We start from the raw sequence: 21,026 nt of genomic DNA, 5'->3' as shown, positions 1-21,026 counted from the left end.
ATGATTTCTGATGGCTCATGTGAGACTGAAGACTGGAGTAATGATGATGGAAATCCATCTTTTTTCTTCTTATTTTCACAAGAATAAATTAACTGTTTTCTATTTGACTCTATTTTAAAATCTATTTTAAATGGTAATATTTTACAATATTACAGTTTTTACTGTGTTTACTGTACTGTGTACCTTATAGAGCAAAATAGACTTCTTTCAAAACAAAAAATCTTACTTACCCCAAACTTTTGAACGGTAGTCTATCAAGATTTTTTTCCTCGCCATATCGACCCTTATATCACAATTTTTTTTTGTTCATGTGTTCATATATTCCATTTATATGTTTAAGAAGAAACAGATTGTTTACATAAGCAAAAACTCTAAAACCAGAGCTGCGTCTATAAGACAAAAGTGAAGTAAAACGTGTAGGAGAGATTAAAACTCTTCACCTGGTCCAGTTAATATGATATTGTGATGCATCAGTGTATTGAGTTGTGAAATATGTATCACAATAAGGTAGTTGGCATTTCCAGCCTCTAAAAGGGAGACTGAATTTGTAAATACGTTCTGATCCTTTTTTCCCCACTTTTTCCCCACACACTGAATTGATTGACACAAATGATTTTACCCACTGTGAGCACCTGACCTGAACGACAGGAAACCTCACGCTACACCCGCAACATCACACGTTCTTCCCGCATTCACTTCTCGTAGCTCGTGCACGTTGATGGAATGATGCCTAAATGAACGCTGATGCCCAAGTCGACCCCAGACTGACGTGTGATTGACAGTTTTCTGAGCCGTCTCAGGATGGGGTCGTGACCTCCATCCACTGTCTGTGTTTATGTCTGCGAGAGGAAGAACGTGACAGGTTTTTTAATATTCAAGTCATCAAATCACATTACCGTCGTCGTTTTTGCTATTTCTAATCGCAGTTTGTATATTGAGCTATTTATAGCGGCCACTTCTCTCACAAACAAGCCTCGCTGTATTAGACATGCTCTTATGTGGTCAATGGATAATTTAACATGAACTTCCAGATCTATTTTTGTAAGGTCGACAAGTCTTTGCTATAATATGAACAAACCTTTCACAGTTTAAGAGCCATTTTAAAGGGATAGGTGTGTCTTTGTAGCCTGGACATGTAGATTGTTTTTTTTTTAAAGTGATAGTTCACCCAAAAATGAAAATCTCACTTCATTTCTTCCATGGACCATAAACAGGTCATTTTTGAATATTATAAACCATATAGTGACCAAGGGCTGTCAAGCTCAGAGATGATGATGAATCGGTGAATAACCACTCTACACAACAAAAATGAAAATCTGTCATTATTTACTTTTATGACTTACTTTCTTCTGCAAAACACAAAAGAAGATATTTTGAAAAATGTTGGTAAGCACTCAGTTTTGGTTCCCGTTGTCCAAACAATGGAAGTCAATGGGAACCGAAACGGTTTGGTTACAAACATTCTTCAAAATATCTTCTTTTACATTCCACAGAAGAAAGTCATACAAGTTTGGAACTTGAGTAAATGATGACAGAATTGTCATTTTTTTTGGGTGGACTGTCTCTTTAAATTTAGTGTTTATCATGCAAATCAATTGTACAGCTTATGGTTATGATACTTTAATTGTGTCTGTTTTTTGTTGTCGTTTTAGGGTCTTGAAAGCATCTGGTCACTACATGCAGAGTTTTTAGGTGAACTATTTCTTTAAAAGGACACTGCAACCTCTTTAACATCTAGTTTGCTATACCTCCCTTAAGGTCAGTCGTTTTTTTCCCGATGTCTGTAATTCTTAAGACGGTTTTTAAGACTGACATTTTTAAGACCCCAACTCTTGTAAAAAGCAGTGTGTACTCAGGGACATTTTCATTTGTTTGGCTGACAACACACTGCACATTTGTCCTCAAATGCTGCCTGTAAAACAAAACCTGCTTTACATTGATCTTAGGAACCACAGACTGCAGGAAAAATCATTTTTCATGTTGCCATCTGTGTCATAATGAGCATAGCAAACGTTGTGTTAAAGCAGGTGTGTGCCACTTTCAGTATGCATGTAATAGATAAGATATGAAAAGAAAACGGACTAATTATAGCGTGTGAATTTCAGTGTATATTATATGATGTTCCGAGATTAAATAGTTAACGTTAGCCTAATATATAAAAAGGACGTTAGGATGTTTTTTTTATTTGCTTTTTAGAGCGCTAATGAAAAGGGTTAGTATTCACATCTCTGAACAACCGAGCAATGATGTCAAAACCTTTGACTGTGAGAGCTGGATAGATTTAGCAGACTCACACAAAACTCCACATGATGATCATTTGAAGGGTTTGCACTTTCAGTGACACAGCACAACCTTATCCGAGAACTCTGAAATACTCTGCCGACTCTCAATTTTGTATAGTGATATAAAGCTAATTTGCTGTATTTCTAGTCACACTAAGTCACATATCTATATCGAGATATATTACCAGGTACACGTCTGTATAAAGAGGTGATGGTGTGTCCCCCTAATATGATGTAAGATGCTTTGTGTGTGTGTTGGGTAATGTTTTCATTTTTTAGCTGGAAGATGTGATGTACTGTGGTTGAGTAATAAAGGAAAGCTGTAAAGTTACAGTGGTATTTTTTACTCTTTTTTTAATTAATTTTTTATTTATAGCGATTAGTGGTTGAATTATGATTTTTTTTTTTAAGTGACTGATATCTAGAGAGCAAGAGCCTGATATTTTAATGAATGCAAATTAAATGTTCATTAAAGTGGCATATATTTTACAATATTGAATCAGACTTAAAATGTGTTTAAACTTAGAAATTGTTTTTCAAAAAACACTTTTGTCAGTCGGTTCTGATCATCTCAGAATATCGAATATGGGCTGATTGACTGAAGGTTGTCCTTTAACTGCTTTTATGCCACATTATTTTGCAATAAATGTTAAATGCAATAATCCAATATGCTGGCCTAAAAAGGACTCTCTGTGTAGTATTGGGAAGGCCAATTCATTTTAGTGAATAAAATTTTTTTTTTTATGAAATAACTCATTAAAAATTAATGTGGCATTTACAGTAGTTTTGTAAACGAATGCTTGGTAAAATACTGCTCTTTTAACACTGAGGTGTTATTTTTGTATAATTTAGATACTGTTGTCATCTTTATTATTAATATTTTAAATGCGTTTTAATTTTATATTTTTGTTTTGATTAAAGTTTAAGTTCGAGTATTTTATGTATATATATATATATATATATATATATATAGTCTTTGTTCATTTTGATTTAGTTTGAGTTATGTTAGTGCATCGTTAAACTTAATGAAAATGACATGTTGCCTTGGCAACTAGCTGAAAAATAATGCAATAAAAAAAATTGTATAACGTTTCAGCCTTGGAAAAAGAAAATTAAAAAAGGTAATTGCGACCTTTTATCTCAGAGTTCAGACTTTTTTCTCACAGTTCCGAGTTTATCTTACAATTTGCACTTTTTTTTCTTCTCTGAATTGCGAGATGTATAAATGATATATATATATATATATAAAAAGTTTTTATAGTTTAGCATCCTGTGGCAGAAACAAGCCTCCATAGAAAAAACGAGTAGTTTTATTATATTTTATTTAATTTTAGTTAGATTTATTTATTAACACTTTTTTTAAGCTTTATTTTGTTTGGTGTAAATTAATCCGTTCATATTTAATGCTATTACTCTTAACAGATGTTTTGTGCCAGTTAGGTATATATATATAGTCTTTGTTCATTTTGATTTAGTTTGAGTTATGTTAGTGCATCGTTAAACTTAATGAAAATGACATGTTGCCTTGGCAACTAGCTGAAAAATAATGCAATAAAAAAAATTGTATAACGTTTCAGCCTTGGAAAAAGAAAATTAAAAAAGGTAATTGCGACCTTTTATCTCAGAGTTCAGACTTTTTTCTCACAGTTCCGAGTTTATCTTACAATTTGCACTTTTTTTTCTTCTCTGAATTGCGAGATGTATAAATGATATATATATATATATATAAAAAGTTTTTATAGTTTAGCATCCTGTGGCAGAAACAAGCCTCCATAGAAAAAACGAGTAGTTTTATTATATTTTATTTAATTTTAGTTAGATTTATTTATTAACACTTTTTTTAAGCTTTATTTTGTTTGGTGTAAATTAATCCGTTCATATTTAATGCTATTACTCTTAACAGATGTTTTGTGCCAGTTAGGCCTACTGCCCTGATTGCCATAAACAATTTAATGTCATATATATATATTTAAGAAGCAAAAAAGTTGTCATAAACAGAGAATTTGTACAATGCCAAAAGCTTGTTGCTGGCATTTGTGTCTCAGAATAACATTCCCAATGCAAAGACTGTCTAGGAATCGACATCACGTTAGAATCTGCATCAGCACTAGATGGCAGAGTCTCTCTGTCTTCAGCACGATTGGATGCAGCACCGCTGTCACTCACTGCCCGCCTATGAACAATCTTCACATCACATCACACCCACAGTCAATAAACCTGTTTGTGATTTTCAGTGCCGTCTCCAGGGATACCGTAATATGTGTCTATTTTTACACGCTCTGTAGCATTATCTATTAAAATGTTTTGAAGCTGTTGAAGATAAAAAGCAATTATATGGCTCCGTTCAAATAAAACAGAGTTTTTCTGTTACCTTCAACTATCCCAGCTTGATGTGTATAGAGTCAACGATAAGGAAGTTGATCCTCATTAAGTGTAAAACGTGGTTTTGTGTCTGATTGCTTTGTTTGTTTGTTCATCCCTACCAGCTCGACACAGCAACGGTGGCTCAAAGAGCCGTGAGTTTACATTGATTCAGCGTTATTTAGCAGACGCTTTTATCCAAAGCAGCTAACAAATGTTTGAGTTTGGAGTGATACTATTCGTTCCCACCAGTGCAAGAAAGCTGAACCTGTTTGAAAAGCCATTATTTTTTTGCATTTTTGCACTTCAGGTTTAAAGGATTTCAAATGAATCCTGTAACGGTCCATTTAATAATAATCCATTTAAATCTTCCCCTCTGCTGCAGCTCTTAATTCTCATTTCTTATGCTAAGTGTGCCATCAGTGAGTTAAAGAAATAGTTTACTCAAAAATGGAATTTTACTGACCTAAGATGTTGATGAGTTTTTTTATTCATTATAATGGATTTGGAGATATGTAGCATTTCATCACTTGCTCACTAATGGATCCTCTTCAGTGAATGGGTGCCGTCAGAATGAGATTGCGAACAAGCTGATAAAAACATTACAATAATTCACAAGTAATCCACATGACTCCATTTAGTCCATCGGTTAATGTTTTGTAAAGCAAAAAGTTGCGAGTTTGTAACAAACAAATCCATCATTAAGACTTTTTCCAGTAAAAAACAAAAAAAAAGGTTATCCCGTCTGAATCAGGAGAGAAATGTGCACAGATCACCGTTTACAAGCCAGATGTCAGAGGGCAACAGACAATGGACTTTTTCACTGGAGGAAGTATTATTATTATTGATTATGGACTCATATGTTAACCAAAAGTGACAGTTTGAAGTTAAATTGATTTAACGATGGATTTGTTTCTTATGAACACGCATCTCTTCTTTTCACAAGATGTTAATTGATGATTGATTAATTGGAGTGGTTTATGGGTTATTGTGATGTTTTTATCAGCTGTTTGGACTCTCATTCTGACGGCACCCATTCACTGCAGAGAATCCATTGGTGAGCAAGTGACATAATGCTACATTTCTAAATTTTCAAATGTGATTTGAGAGCAGTGGACAGACTTTTCATTTTCGGTGACCCATTTTATTGGCATAAATTGCTACAATGTTGTGGTGTGGCCTGCTGGCTTTTGTAGTGATTTGCACATAGGTTTTCAATTTTGCAGGGTCTGTGCTAAAAACACTTTCTGGAGTGATTTGCCACTGACCTGTGTCCAATTTGTAGATGTCAGAATCGGATACTTTTTCCCCGTTCCATATCAAAGCGGCATCTGTTTCAATGCTTACCTAGAAATATCAGCGTAATGGTTTCCTGATGCTCATCTCCTCAGCAACAGAAGCAAGGGTGATGAAAACCTGCCTGACAGGAATATTACTAAAAAGTGTTCCCCCCTATCTCTCTCTCTCTTCTCTTTGATCGCAGGTTCTTTGGGGGATATCGGGGAAACTGGGCTTTCAGAGTCTTGTTTTCAGGCCTGAAAAAATATTTGCATTGCACACTTGAAAAGGGCTTTATTTTTCCAGTTTTTTTCTGCAATTGAAACTCTTTTTTATGATTTATTTAAGGAGTACAAGCACTGAATGTTACTAATTTGCTAATTTGTCTGATTTAAGCATTGCTATTTGATGTGAACAACCCTTGAGAAATGCATGCATGTGCTTTTGATCCTGTGGCTCAGTGCGTTTGTAGTCTTTTGAGCGCATTTTAAACTTTAATGAGTCACATCGTACTGGCGAATATATCAGACTCCGAAGCAAAAATCCCACACATCTCAGTGAATCAGCTGAGAATCCATCTGGAAAATCTGTTCTGCATGTGTGACAGAAAGAGAAAAGCAGTACCGTCTATGCTGCTGAGTCACCTGAAGTGTTGAAATGACACTTGCATAAATTTCTATGTTTTTACATATGAAATAGAATTAGACTGCCTGGATTTTTTATGCACTTCATTTTGTGGACCGTTATGAATGCTTTTTTTTAAAAACTTGTTTGACTGCAGGTTCAACCTAAAATCATCAGTATAGAATTGCAGTTAGGGTTATGGGTTGGGTCAATAGTAAATTAATATTATATTATATTTTATATTATATATTACACTCTAAAAAATGCTGGGTTAAATACAACCCAGTGCTGGGTTAAAAAGGGACAGACCCAACAGTTGGGTTGTTTTGAACCCAACCGCTGGGTCAAAATAACCCAATTGCTGGGTTTGTCCCTTTTTAACCCAGCGCTGGGTTATATTTAACCCAGCCATTTTTAGAGTGTACTGTTTTACTGTATTATTGATCAGTATATGATATGATGTACAAATGATATTGTACAATGGTAGTGTACGATATCAAAGTGTTACTACTCAGAAGGTTGGGTTAAACATTTAACCCAACCGCTGGGTCAAACCAACCCAATTGCTGGGTTTGTCCCTATTTTACCCAGCACTGGGTTGTATTTAAACCCAGTTGTGGAACACAAAAGAAGAAAAACACTGTGAGCTAAACAACATTATAGAGCCCACTGACTTACAATGTATGGAGAAAAACAAAACAAAACACTAAGACATTTCTCAAAATATCTTCTTTTATGCTCCACAGAAGAAAGTCAGTCATACAGGTTTGAAACGACACAAGGGTGAATAAATGATAAGTAATTTGAATTTTGGGGTAAACCTTCTCTTTCAGATCATAAAGGAATCCTCTGTATAGGATTCTTAAGGTTTTTTAATTTTTTTATTTTGCTGAAGTTCTTGACGCAATATTAGGTTCTTCAGATTTCTGTGTATGGATGAAAACTAAAGTATATTATTATAGACAATACAAACATGTTTTTTATGTAATTAATATACATTTTAAAGAGTGTAATCATAATTAGCTTTATTTTATAGCAGTAGAAGTCTAAGGAGGGTGCTCTCCAGTAGCTATTAAAAATCATATTGCTTAGAGGTTGATCTTTCACATCTCAGAAGACTTAATGAAGATGTAGGCCTAAAATGCATTTAATTCAAGCACTTACTTTATCTCAGATGTTTCTCCTGAAACCACATAAGACGGAAACCAAATATGGTCACATGGAATTAATATGGGTACAGATCATTTGGTCTTAAACCACTTTGATGAGAGATACCTCTGTTCGTACTGAGATATGCAATTTTGAATACAGTTTGAGGCATTGTTGAGATCTCCACTGAATCTCAGAGGACGTGTGAAATCAATAGGGTGTTTTTCTCAGGGGAAAATCCATTCTTTCTATTTGCTCTCCATTTAATCTGTAGGAGAAACAATTGAGATATTAATTAGATCTAATTGTCAGAGTGTGTATACGTTGCCTAAGCGAATGAATGTGTGTGCTTGTGCGTGAGGGAAAGAGAGAGAGAAAGAAAGAGAGAGAGAGAGAGAGAGAGAGAGAGAGAGAGAGAGAGAGAGAGAGAGATCCATCCCCCCTCTTGGATGGTTAGGTGCCTCAGTCTGAAGCCCGCGGATGAAGCTCGTGTTCACGCAGTGCTGGTGGATGTAAATATCAGTTTATACGACAGCAGAACGCATGCACATACTGATTCATGAGCATCGCCAAAGGAACCGCTGGAGAGACGCTCCGCTCCGTTCCAGACTGCCAGGAGGATGTACGGCGTTATTAACCATCCCCGAAACAATTTAAGGACCCTCAGACATTGATATCTTCATATGCACGTGAATCCTCTGCATTTGAAAGGCTTTCAGCGGGCGGACACACACGCTGCGCTGTGCGTCTTAACGCAGGACTGCTGTTTTGGACCCGTGCCACGGTTGTTTGTCTCTGTCCGTTCACCCAACCACACCTACCCGTTATATCTTCACCGAATTACAGCAGCGGCGTCCGCACACCGGATCCCGACAGATCCCGTCGCGAAAGGGACATTGTGTCTGCGTGAGCCGGTGGAAGAACGCGGATCCACTGCGCTATAAACGCCCGGTGCGCACCGGACCCGCTCAAAGACCCCCGTGTCGGACCGATATGTCAGCCCGGTGCGCGTGATCGCTTTGGAGGAGAGGCAGGTGAAATTATCAGCTTTGTCCCGCATCCTGCGCCAAGAAGGAACGCATCACCCTGAGGATTTAAACGCACCGACATCCAACTTACCAGGTGAGCCGCTCAGTCATATTAGCGATAGATTTAATGCACATTAGAGTCAGAAATTAACTTTTTTTATTATTAGGTAAATTAATTCCAGTGACATTTTGTCAGGATGTGAATGGCTGATTTCATCACAAACGCTTCATATTAAGTCTGCGGAGGCGCTGAAACCGTAATTACTGGCCTAAAATATTAGGAATGGTCGAAAAATATAAAAACAGAGGATGAATTACACATTTTTGCCCCCCAGACTATAAATATATATAGAGCATTTTTTCCCCTAAACCCTTGTTAATTTCGGACCATGGTGCACATTTGATCTTGTAGAAGGCTCAAGTCATTGCATCCACCCTAGTCATAAAATCCTGGAGGAATATATGGAAGAGCATTAACGTTTGGAACCAACCCTAATGGGATCCACACTCTTAAAAATAAAGGTGCGTCAAAAGGTTCTTCAAGCAATGCCATAGAAGAACCATTTTTGGTTCCACAAAGAACCATTCAGTCAAAGGTTCTTTAAAGAACCATCTCTTTCTTACCTTTTTATAATCTGAAGAACCTTCTTTCACCCCAAAGAACCTTTTGTCAAACAGAAAGGTTCTTCAGATGTTAAAGGTTCTTTATGGAACCATTTGGGCAAAAAGGTTCTTCTATGGCATCGTGAAGCACCTTTATTTTTAAGAGTGCAGTAAGAATCCTTTAAGAATCAAATCCAACTGGATGAACTGAAATTCCTCCAGGATTTTTGGGGATTAAACGATTCTACAATTCTACTTATTGTAATGGAATAATGTCTTGCTATTGGGCGGTTAAAGGAAATCACATGGAAGCTGAGAGTTTGTGAAAGATTTTCTTTACATTCCTTTTGATGAAGCCATTTGTTCTATTGGTGATGTAAAAGTCCTGTTAGGAAGCATGGCTTTCTGAAAGACCACCATAAATCCTTAAGATGGTAAATCAAGTATTAAGTCAATACATACATAGAAATAGGTACTGGATATATACTGTATATATATACTTGGAATTGGAATTGGAATTTGAAACCAATTCTAGTAGGATCCAGTAGGATTTCCAGGTGTTTTTTTATTCTTGAGGCTTATTGGATATTGTGTACTCTTTTTCAGAGCTTTATATGACTTGTACTGAATTAATGTTTCGCTGCTGGACATTTTAAAGGAAATCACATGGATTCTTTTCGATTCTATTGATGGTCCGAAAGATCTAGTTTTTGTTTGTGTGACGTATCATTTTGTAAAAAAGTTCCAATTAGAATTGCTTTTAAATCATAATGGAATTCTGTTTGCATCCCTTTAGGAAATGTAACCAGGTGTAGCTGGTTGATAAGGCTCTTTTTCATCTTGTTGGCTCTCAGTAACATGTCTCATAGGTCATGCATGCAAGATCCATATCTTGCAAAACTGTTTAGTTTGTAATTCGCTCACGTGCAGGGTGAGCGATCTGATGCGGTGTGGCTTTCATTGGTTCATCGTTCTATTGTTGTGAATGCATGCACACTTCAGGCTCGCTGATGCTTCATAATGCTGCGGCTCTGGCTGGTAATAAACAAACCTCTCCAGTGCCAGGCTTATGTAAAGCACATTTCGCTTGTCAACAGTGTTTCTGAAGACAAAGCTTTCATACATTGTCTAGGAGGATAGGGGATCGTTTCACCATGTGCTTTGGGATATACATGCATGACTGAAATGCAATCACCACCTGAATTTGACTTTTGTCCTTTGCGTTCTACATGTGATGATTGTTGGGTTTGTTGCTCTTGTAATTTTGCATAATTTATAAGCTTAGTTAAGAGGAACTGCTTCCCTTGCTTCCAAGGAAAACTAGCTGTTTAAAAGGTAAATTTAACAAACTTTAAAATGCTTTTATGATGGTACCGTGGTACAGTGAGGCTGTCAGAAGGTAATACCATGGTATACACTGGAAATGTATATGACCACCCTCATACAAGAAGCTTTCAGAGTCTGTCTTTTTAATGGATTTTTTAAAATGATGACAAATGGTGTCAAGTTAACATCTTTTGCAGTGTGTTTTTTTGGGGCTAACAAAAAGGGTCAGTCCACTTACATTAGTTAATGCTTTATTTTATTTTATTTTATTTTATCCAAGACAACACACATTAATTATACATGGCAATATGTAAAATGTGCCAAAGATTTAGTCAAACTGGCTAATTTTCATCCGTAGTCCTTAGGCAGGTTGATTAGAAATCATGAATTAATGATAAACAATACTTTTCCTGCATTTATTAATAATGTAATTTATTATATTTACTAACACATGTATATTGTCAGTGTATTCTGAATAAACAATTAGCAATAGTATAGTTCTAAATTAAAAATGACTGTTAATAAGAACTGTAAAAAAGGTTTTTTCCCCATTAAGTTTCAGTTCGTGCATTATCTAATATTTTGTAATGGTACAATAGATTATGAGTTGTGTGCCAACTATTTTATATATATATATATATGTGACCCTGAACCACAAAACCAGTCTTAAGTCACTGGGGTATATTTGTAGCAATAGCCAAAAATACATTGTATGGGTCAAAATTATAGATTTTTCTTTTTGTGGCAGTAATCAGGCCTGGGTGTGGCTAGAGAAATTGAACTCAGGTGTGATAAACCACAGTTTTAACAGGGGGGCAAACACGTTGTGTTTACTTGTGTTATCTTTGACTAATATTTTTGACTAATATTTAAATTTGTTTGATGATCTGAAACATTAAAGTGTGACAAACATGCAAAAAAAATAAGAAATCAGGAAGGGGGCCAACACTTTTTCACACCACTGTATATCATGAACAATCCGAGGCATTTAACAAATATTATTATTATTATTATTTATTATTATTATTATTAATTATTTTTAGTAGTACTACAAAAAGGACTGAACCAGCTATATACAATATGCTGATGCTGGCTGAAACGACAAACAGGACCTAGAAGAAAACCGACACGTCTCTCCATGAGGCAGTCTCTTCCTGAGAAAAACAGAATTGTCCTACACCAAGATGTTGTAAAAACTAGCTGGCCTGTAACCGCCTGTTGTTTTTCTTTTTGCTGACGTGTTGTCTTTGCCCTCTTATAGGCACTGCATGATTTATTTATATTATTTATTTATTTTTACCCATAGGTTCCATGACTTTGAAAAATAAATCATATGTAAGGACAGACTGGAGACGTGCAGCGGAGAACAGAATGTTTAGATAGACGATAACATCTACAGATAATAGTGGAAACGTACACTAGCTGCATGTTGCACAGATGACGTGAGCTAAAATGTTTGTGCTTGAATACAGTGCGCAGTAAATAACAACTAGATTTATGCCTTTTGTTGCTTGTCTGTGCAAAACTCACTGCCACGATGCTAAAGTGTTCTGGGTGCTTGCCAAGGTGTTGATATACAGTTACGAAAGTTGTGTCCCAAATGAAGCACTATACACTATGCACTTATACACTATATTTAGTGTACTCATATCTCATAAAAACGTAACTCCGATCATATAGAAACGTAATAGCACACCACTTATAGCAAAATGAAGGGCTGCATGATAATCACAATTATTTTGCTCAAAATGATTATTAATCACAATCAATTTAATTTGACAAATTTCTTTTACATTTCATTAGAATTATTGCATTTACACATAAACACAAATTAAGAAAATATTATTATATTATATTCCCGATTGGTTTATTTATCACGTACATTAATGCACTCTTTTCATTAAGAAAACTGGTATAACCTTTCTCTCAAAAGCTAAAACAGAGAAATTCCTAATATTGATTGTAGTAATTTTAAATTATGTTAATGCATTTCTTTTAAAACACTAAAAAAGTATTTGCCCTTATGCAACCTCTATGCTACCATACATTTATTCAACAACTACAATCGCAAGCAATATAGTCGAGATTTATTTTTGTGTATATCGCAGATTTTGCAGACGATTATGCCTAAATAATCGAGAGAAGCAGAAATAATGATCACAATTAAAATGCGATTAATCGTGCAACAGTAATCGGTATCATTTATATCATAATGCATGACAAAGTTAAATACTCAGAGTTGTAAGTTTGATTAAATCACTAACCCAATGGATGAGCAGTACTAGTGATAGTTCCCTCTAACACGTACCACTAACGTAATTAACTAATGTAATTCTATAGTGGTGAGTGGAATCTACACCAAATATATTTTTTGCATTCCCATTTGCCCCAATAGCAACAGAAAACATCCACAACAGTATTTCTATGACTTTTCAGAAGAGAGATTATTTTATATATATTATTATTTTTTCATATCAAGAGATTACATTGGTCAGAAGAGAGAAAGATGTCAGATTTACTGTCTCTTCCTCAGCAGTGTTAACTAGTTTTCTGCAGTTTAATGCCAAGATCATAGACTGTATAAAAACATGGACTTAGTGTCCATGACGTCACCCGTAGGTTTCCGAAGAGCATTTTTGAAGCCTAAAGTAGGCGGAGCCGGCCGTCTCCATCTTGGCCACGCGTCATTCCCAGATAATCGGAAATGGGCAAAGAGGCGGGAGCTGGTTGCTGAAACCACGCCCACCTAGATCAACGGTGGTGGCAATCCACCTGTCACTCAAGTGGCCACGCCCTTAATTATGCAGAACTTTAAGGCTTAATATAATTTAAACTGATGAGTTATAAAAAAAAATCACCCCCACACAGTTGTCATGAAGGGCAAAATTAGCTATATAGACCAAAATCATTTTTTGAACCAGGCTGTAAACATGTTTTTTTCTGCTGTAAAGTTGGGCATTTTAACATGGGGGGGTCTATGGGATTGACTCCCTTTTGCAGCCAGCCTCTAGCGGCCAGTTGACGAATTACAGTTTAAGTCACTTCCGCGTTGGCTTCACGAGAGAGCGAGCGGGAGGTTGCCGCTTGGCCAAGATACTATAGTGGCGTAAATGTACATTAATTTCTTTTTAAATGAAAATTTAAAAAATGTCAAGTAATCGTAGAAATGCGCCATCACGGTCTGTGAAAACTGTCCGTAGAGAGAAATAGAGTGAACAATGAACCCCAGAGAGAAGTTGGATGTGGTCTATATCATTTTGAATCCAATTACATGTTTGCTGCATGCCGATTGCGAGATGCTTTTTTAGAGTGATTGTTATTCCCAAAACTGGAAATGATAACAAGATTTTCAGACAAAATGCTTCCTTTTTCAAGATCAGCTGGCTGATATTGACTGAATGTGTGTGTGTGTGTGTGCAAAAGAAGGACATAAAGATACACGGATTGAGCCAGAATTGCTTGAGAAGGATTGATAGTGCATTTGTGTAAGAGTTGTGTCAGTATCTATGTGTTTGTTGGACAGAAAGGGAGGGTAAACAGAGCAGGCCTCGATGTGTGTGAGAGTAAGACACACTCACACACACACACACACACACACACACACATAGAAAGTGAGACAGGGCTTGACTCTCTCCGACTGACTAGCTTTGAATAGCCCCCCTGTTATCTCTGCAGTGCACGCAGACAGCAGCGCAGCAGGCCAGCCAGGCAGGTGCTGCACAAAAATAGCAGGTGTCTGTTCGGTTAATACACATCATCTCCCCTTCCCGTCTCTCCCGGGGGCCGAGCACCCATCACTGGGGTGCGGCAGTGTCAAGGAGACCCACCTCCTCCTCATGCACCGCAAGCTCAAATGACCAAGGGTGACGTCTTGCCGTTGTCCGCAACTTGTTGCGTGTGACGACCGGTCTTGTCCCCTTTCGTGGTCCACGGACCGAGGGATTGCTCTCGTCTTTCAACAATAAGGGAGGATTTAGAGCTCGAGGTGTTATTAGGATGTGTGTGCATCTGCCGGAGGGTGTATTTTTATTGCTCTTTCATCGTTCAGGAGAGTTAATTGAGTTCTCAGTTATGTGTCGTTTAGGTTTCAAGTAGCTTTTGAAAGGAATCCCAATAGAAGTAGACACATATTAGATGTACTGTAATATTAATTGAGGTAGTATAGCTCAGACCATTACATTGTTTTAATTGAGTTTTAATTGTTTAATCATCTCTTTTGAAAGTTTAGCCTATATGAGACCACCAAACCTTAATTTTCCTATTGAAAAAAATGAATAAATTCTGGCTACATTTCTGCAAAATGACATTGAAAAACATTTGGTGTAGATACAATGTTCACTTAGAAGTTGCTAGTAAATTTTACAATTAATTACAAACAAAAAAAAAGCAAGTAATGATTAACAGTCAAAACTCCTTGACTGTTAAGCATATTTTACTGGACTGCAAAGTTTTAAAGTAAATAGACAAAACTTTTTATGGTTTTTACTGTTTAACTTATGTATTAATCTTGTATATTTTATATAGTTTGTTTATTAATTGTACAACCTTTCTTATTTACTTTGTTCTCACTATGAAGATAGGCTTGCTGGCTGCTGACATGGCATTAAAAATAATAAGTTAATAAATAATGCACATTTCAAAACACTCAAAGTGAAATGTTCTGTGAGTGGCATTAAATGCGGGTTCAGTTTTTTCTGAAAGAGGTGAACGTGAATATGGCAGTGTTTTATGTTGTTTGTTTAGAAATTAAAAGTCTGGTTACTACAAATTTTGAAAATAATGTATCACTTACACTAAACCCTAAAATAACTTATAGTGTTAACAAAAACAAGCTTAAGTTAAAATGCATTTGTTGAAGCAGCCATGTAATTTTTGTTTGCATCTAGAAGTTTTTCAACTCTTTTTCGTGACTCGTGTTTCACTGGACGACTCGCAAATGCAATGCGTACCAGGTGAGCTACCTAGCAAGTTTACTATGTCAAAAAAGCCATACATATGGAGTGTAAATGCTTGTAAATTTCACAAATAATTACAAAGAAATGGCTTGTAGCACATTGAATTACATGTGAATTTTTGAAGGTGAAAGTTTGAAATAGTATTTTATTGTAAAGCATAGTCCAGTAATGTTCAAAGCTATTTTTTTTACAGTTTAATTGACAAATGTATTAAAAAAAGTGTTGAGGTGATAATAAAATATTGTGCAAGGAGCCATGAGAAAATATGTCAATAGCCTTTCCCCGTAATTATATTTTCTGTGAACAGGAATTGGAATTGCTGGTGTTTTACTGCAACTAGTGTTCATTTCACCTGGAAACTGCAGTAAAATGCATGTATAGGTGTGTTTTTTAGCGGTTTCCTGTCAGGAAATTAAAGATGTTAGTTATTTTTTGAACAAATTAGGCTTGTGAATGACAAATGGAAAATAAGACAACCTTGGCCAGGACAGGTAACTATACCTTTGCATCTGCTGGATAGTTAAGTTTGTAGTTGATGGTTTTATATGGTTTCTAGCTGGTAAAAGTTGAGTCATTAGCTAGTTTGGTGAAAGATGTTATCATTGCAAATTATCAGGGTTTTGTCTTGTTCTGTGGTAAAAGCAAGATCCGTATGTTCTGTCATCATTTGCACAAATGAAGATATTTTGAAAAATGCAAATGTGTCTTTGTCCATACATTGCAAGTCAATGGTTTCCAAAGCTTTTTGAACACTAAATATTTAATGTATGCTCATAAAAGAATTATGTTCCATTTTGGAACTATATGAAGGGGAGTAAATTATGACAGAATTGTTCTTTTTGGGCATTCTATCTTTTAAAAAAATATAAATTTACTTGAAGCAAAATTTTGTAAAATAATGCAAGAAATATAGCATTATATAAAATATATAAATAAATATAGCATATATAAAACTTAGCGGGTAAGATCTTTCTATTCTGCTCACCAAGGCTGTATTTGTTTGATCAAAAATACAGTAAAAAAACAGTAATATTGTGAAATATTATTACAATTCAAAATAACAGTTTTCTATTTTAATATATTTAAAAATGTAATTTATTCCTGAGATGCAAAGCTGAATTTTCAGCATCCTTACCTCAGTCTTCAGTGTCACACGATCCTTCAGAAATCATTCTGATATGCGGATTTGCTGCTCAAGAAACATTTCTGATTATCAATTTTGAAAACAGTGCTTAACGGTTTTTGTTTTTTTCAGGATTCTTTGACGAATTGAAAGTTCAAAAGAAGAGCATTTATTTGAAACAGATTCATTTGAAACATTATACGTGTCTTTAATGTCTCTTTTGATCAATTTCACATCTCCATTCTGAATAAAAGTGGCAATTTCTTTTTAAAAAACCCAAGTGTAAACCATGTATTTTCACTTACTTCATTGATTTGACTACATTTATTGAGGCTTATGCATAAGCAACAATAACAGCTATTTACCAGTGGTGTAAGAAAACCATTCTCTGAAAATACAACACATCTTAATATGTCTTGAATTCATTTTTTTTTCTAGATGTGTGGGTTATATGACAGGTTATTAACACAGGAGATGAGAGGAAGCTCTTGTAACGTATCATGTTGTGAGCGATACGTATTCCCCAAAGCCCCACCACATAAAAGAGCTCTGTGAAATCAAAAATAGACAACTGGTCATAAGGGGCTCATTTAAAAGCAGTTAACCACCAATTAGCTCCTACATTTTTTAATCAGCGGTTAAACACACAATGTTCCAGAATTAGCCTCCCAAAACTCTCACAAACTCTTTATTTGTACTCCAGATAACCTTCACTGTAATGTCACCCTGTGGGTCTGTGTTTTTCATTGCTTAGTTCCAGAACCCACAATAATCTGCATTTAGCACATCTTAGCATTATGTAGTATCATTTAGGAACATTGTGAGGGTTTTGCAGCGGTCTCATAATGTTTCGTGGTGAACAAAGAGACCGTAACAGCCTGTGTAACTCTCACCTCCCTCTTATTGGAATATAAATTCATGCCGTGCGGCTGGCGGGCATTGAGTAAACAAATAAAATGCTGTTAAAAGTAACCGAGTGCTAGCACTGATGCGAAACGGAATATTATTCCCTCGCCCGACTTCCCAGCATGGCTCCTTTGACATTGGCGTGTCCAAAACCAAGGTTTCAAATCGTTTTTTGGGGTTTCACCTATCAGGATGTTTCTTGGCTGTTTATATATGACTGTTCATACTGTGTGTGTGGCATTTATGAATGGATTTCACTGCTAAAAAGTGGAATGGGATGATTTCATAGTCTATATGATGCATATTGAAATTTGCATTCATGCATTTTATTGAAATGCTTGGCAGGGGTTTGTTTATGGTGATGCTAACTGTAGATAGATGGAATGGGACACAAACAAGGCATCCTAAAGGGAATTAAATAGACAAAGAAAACAAATATTTATTTAAAGAATTTAGGAAAACTAAATATAAAAATGCTAATTTTCAAAGGGGTCCGAACACATATCACAATTAGTGCTGTCAAACGATTAATCGCATCCAAAATAAAAGTTTTTGTTTACATCAAATGTTTGTGTGTACTGTGTATATTTATTTATTATGTGTCTATGTATATTCCAGAAAAATGTTATGTTTTTATATGATCTAAATTATATGTTATTATAAAGATATACATACATACATGTAAATATATACATGTATGTGTGTGTATTTATATATACATTCTAAATATACATAGTTCACACACACATATTATGTACTCAAAAACTTTTATTTAAGATGTGATTAATCGCGATTATTCGTTTGACAGCACTAATCACAATCATTACAAAACAGAACAATTTTTTGTAATAATAATACTATTATCAACACATCAACAAACAGACAACAAACACAGTGACAATTAATACTTTGTAAGCATGAAACATGGAACTACAAAAATCATAGCTATAGATATAGATAGATCATCTGTAGATAGATTATATATGATTATACAGCATTATATATGTATGAAAAAATATATAAATGTATAACAATTTTTATTATTATTATTTTATTGAGAATTAAAGGTGATAAATAGTTAATATAGTTAATTGATCTGTTTCTATGGAATTTTTAGTACGCACGTATCACTTTTTTAAATGTTAAAATTATATATCAATTTTTATTCATGTTTTTATTTTTTTTTTATATGATCTAAATTATATGTTATTATAAAGATATACATACATACATGTAAATATATACATGTATGTGTGTGTATTTATATATACATTCTAAATATACATAGTTCACACACACATATTATGTACTCAAAAACTTTTATTTAAGATGTGATTAATCGCGATTATTCGTTTGACAGCACTAATCACAATCATTACAAAACAGAACAATTTTTTTTTATAATAATACTATTATCAACACATCAACAAACAGACAACAAACACAGTGACAATTAATACTTTGTAAGCATGAAACATGGAACTACAAAAATCATAGCTATAGATATAGATAGATAATCTGTAGATAGATTATATATGATTATACAGCATTATATATGTATGAAAAAATATATAAATGTATAACAATTTTTATTATTATTATTTTATTGAGAATTAAAGGTGATAAATAGTTAATATAGTTAATTGATCTGTTTCTATGGAATTTTTAGTACGCACGTATCACTTTTTTAAATGTTAAAATTATATATCAATTTTTATTCATGTTTTTATTTTTTTTTAATTATATTTTTTTTGTTTCAAATTAATTTCTACTACATACTCATCAACTTTTTGATGCAAAAATGATATACACATGTACATTACAATTTTTATGAATTTTTATTTAAAATAAATAATTTTTTCATTTCTTTTGAAACTAGGAGAGGAGACATGTGAGACTAATGGGCTTTTTTTAAAGAAAAAAAAATGGGAGATGCTGAAGACTTTGGCAGAAGTCTACATTTGCTCTCTTTTTACACTCATTCCTATCTATGAAATGCAGTTTGTGATTTTTATTTCTTATGGACCGTCAAAATGTTTAAATGTGAGACTGGGAGTGTTCAATCATAGTATGCTATGATATGATGTTTTAATGTTAAACATGGCACATGATTGGTTTCTCTGTCAAGTAATGTAAAGTTCCTAAACATATTGAGTTGTTTTCCCTGCAGTCGCTCGTGATCTGTTAATGCATGCTGAGAGGAGCTCCATCACCCAGTTATGACAGGGACATACGGAATGCTGGATGTCCCACCATGCTATTGTACAGCTTTTAGAAAGCGGGTAATACCCCTTTGAAAAGCGCCTGCAATGTGGCAGTATCTGCGAAGAAGTAGATCACACAAGCTCGGCTGGAGAGGGGCATTAAACATGGCACATGATTGGTTTCTCTGTCAAGTAATGTAAAGTAACTAAACATATTGAGTTGTTTTCCCTGCAGTCGCTCGTGATCTGTTAATGCATGCTGAGAGGAGCTCCATCACCCAGTTATGACAGGGACATACGGAATGCTGGATGTCCCACCATGCTATTGTACAGCTTTTAGAAAGCGGGTAATGCCCCTTTGAAAAGCACCTGCAATGTGGCAGTATCTGCGAAGAAGTAGATCACACAAGCTCGGCTGGAGAGGGGCATCAATCCCCTGACCTGCTCCCCGAGACACCAGACATGCAGGCGGCGGGGGGTTATTCTTCAGAGCGCACATGGCAGAGGAAAAGGAGCTGAAAACTAACTCGGGTCGCTTTGATTCCAGTGACAGTTCTGAAGCCATAACTTGATTAATGAGAGTCAGTTGAATGGGCCTTTGAAAAGAAATGTCTTGAAATTCATCTTTGCATTGTCAGATGTCGCAGGAGCGTTTAGCTTCGTGACCCCCCAAAGCGGAAGAATAAAGTGAGAGGAATCAAGACTTTCAGAAGTGTGTGATGTTGTTTAAGTGGGCGAGGAACACAGGAACATCTCTGAGGAAAAGTGCACGATGTGATTTTGGAGAAGAAGACCGCCAAAATAACTGTCTACCTTTCTCTCGCTCACAGACTTTTTGTTCTCTTTTGCTATTCTTTTTTTTTTTCTTGGGCATTTAGCGTTGTTTTAGTCTTTTCATTTCTCCCTGTGGTGCATGATGGGAAATCTGTCAAGAGCAGTCAACTCTGCAAACAGACTGCTTGCCATTCATTCTCAGTTTAAATGGCAAAACCAACACTGTAAGACAAAGCAGAAGCATCCATAACATCCCGTCTCCTGTAAACAACAGGCAACAGAGCGTATACATACAGTATATGGCTATTTGATATTTTAAAGGGGTCATATGGTGCATTTTATTATTTTGAATGAACCTAAAAGTCATTTTATTGCTAAAATTAAAGTTAAATGGCAAAAACATTAATTATATA

At 35.2% G+C, this 21,026-nt stretch overlaps 1 protein-coding gene across 1 annotated transcript in view; it reads left to right on the top strand.

Annotated features, from left to right (window-relative positions):
- The first annotated feature begins 8,181 nt into the window (after positions 1-8,181).
- LOC107600229 (semaphorin-6B-like) overlaps positions 8,182-21,026 on the top strand; it is a 133,381-nt gene continuing 120,536 nt past the window's right edge. Inside the window, exon 1 of the mRNA XM_016292072.1 lies at positions 8,182-8,816. The gene's annotated coding sequence lies outside the window, so the exon portion shown is untranslated. The remainder of the gene's footprint in view (positions 8,817-21,026) is intronic.

The sequence above is a fragment of the Sinocyclocheilus grahami genome, unplaced genomic scaffold (genome assembly GCF_001515645.1).
Source record: "Sinocyclocheilus grahami isolate Dianchi unplaced genomic scaffold, SAMN03320097.WGS_v1.1 scaffold280.1, whole genome shotgun sequence".
NCBI classification, from domain to species: domain Eukaryota; kingdom Metazoa; phylum Chordata; class Actinopteri; order Cypriniformes; family Cyprinidae; genus Sinocyclocheilus; species Sinocyclocheilus grahami.
This window is presented reverse-complemented; position numbering and strand designations above follow the sequence as displayed.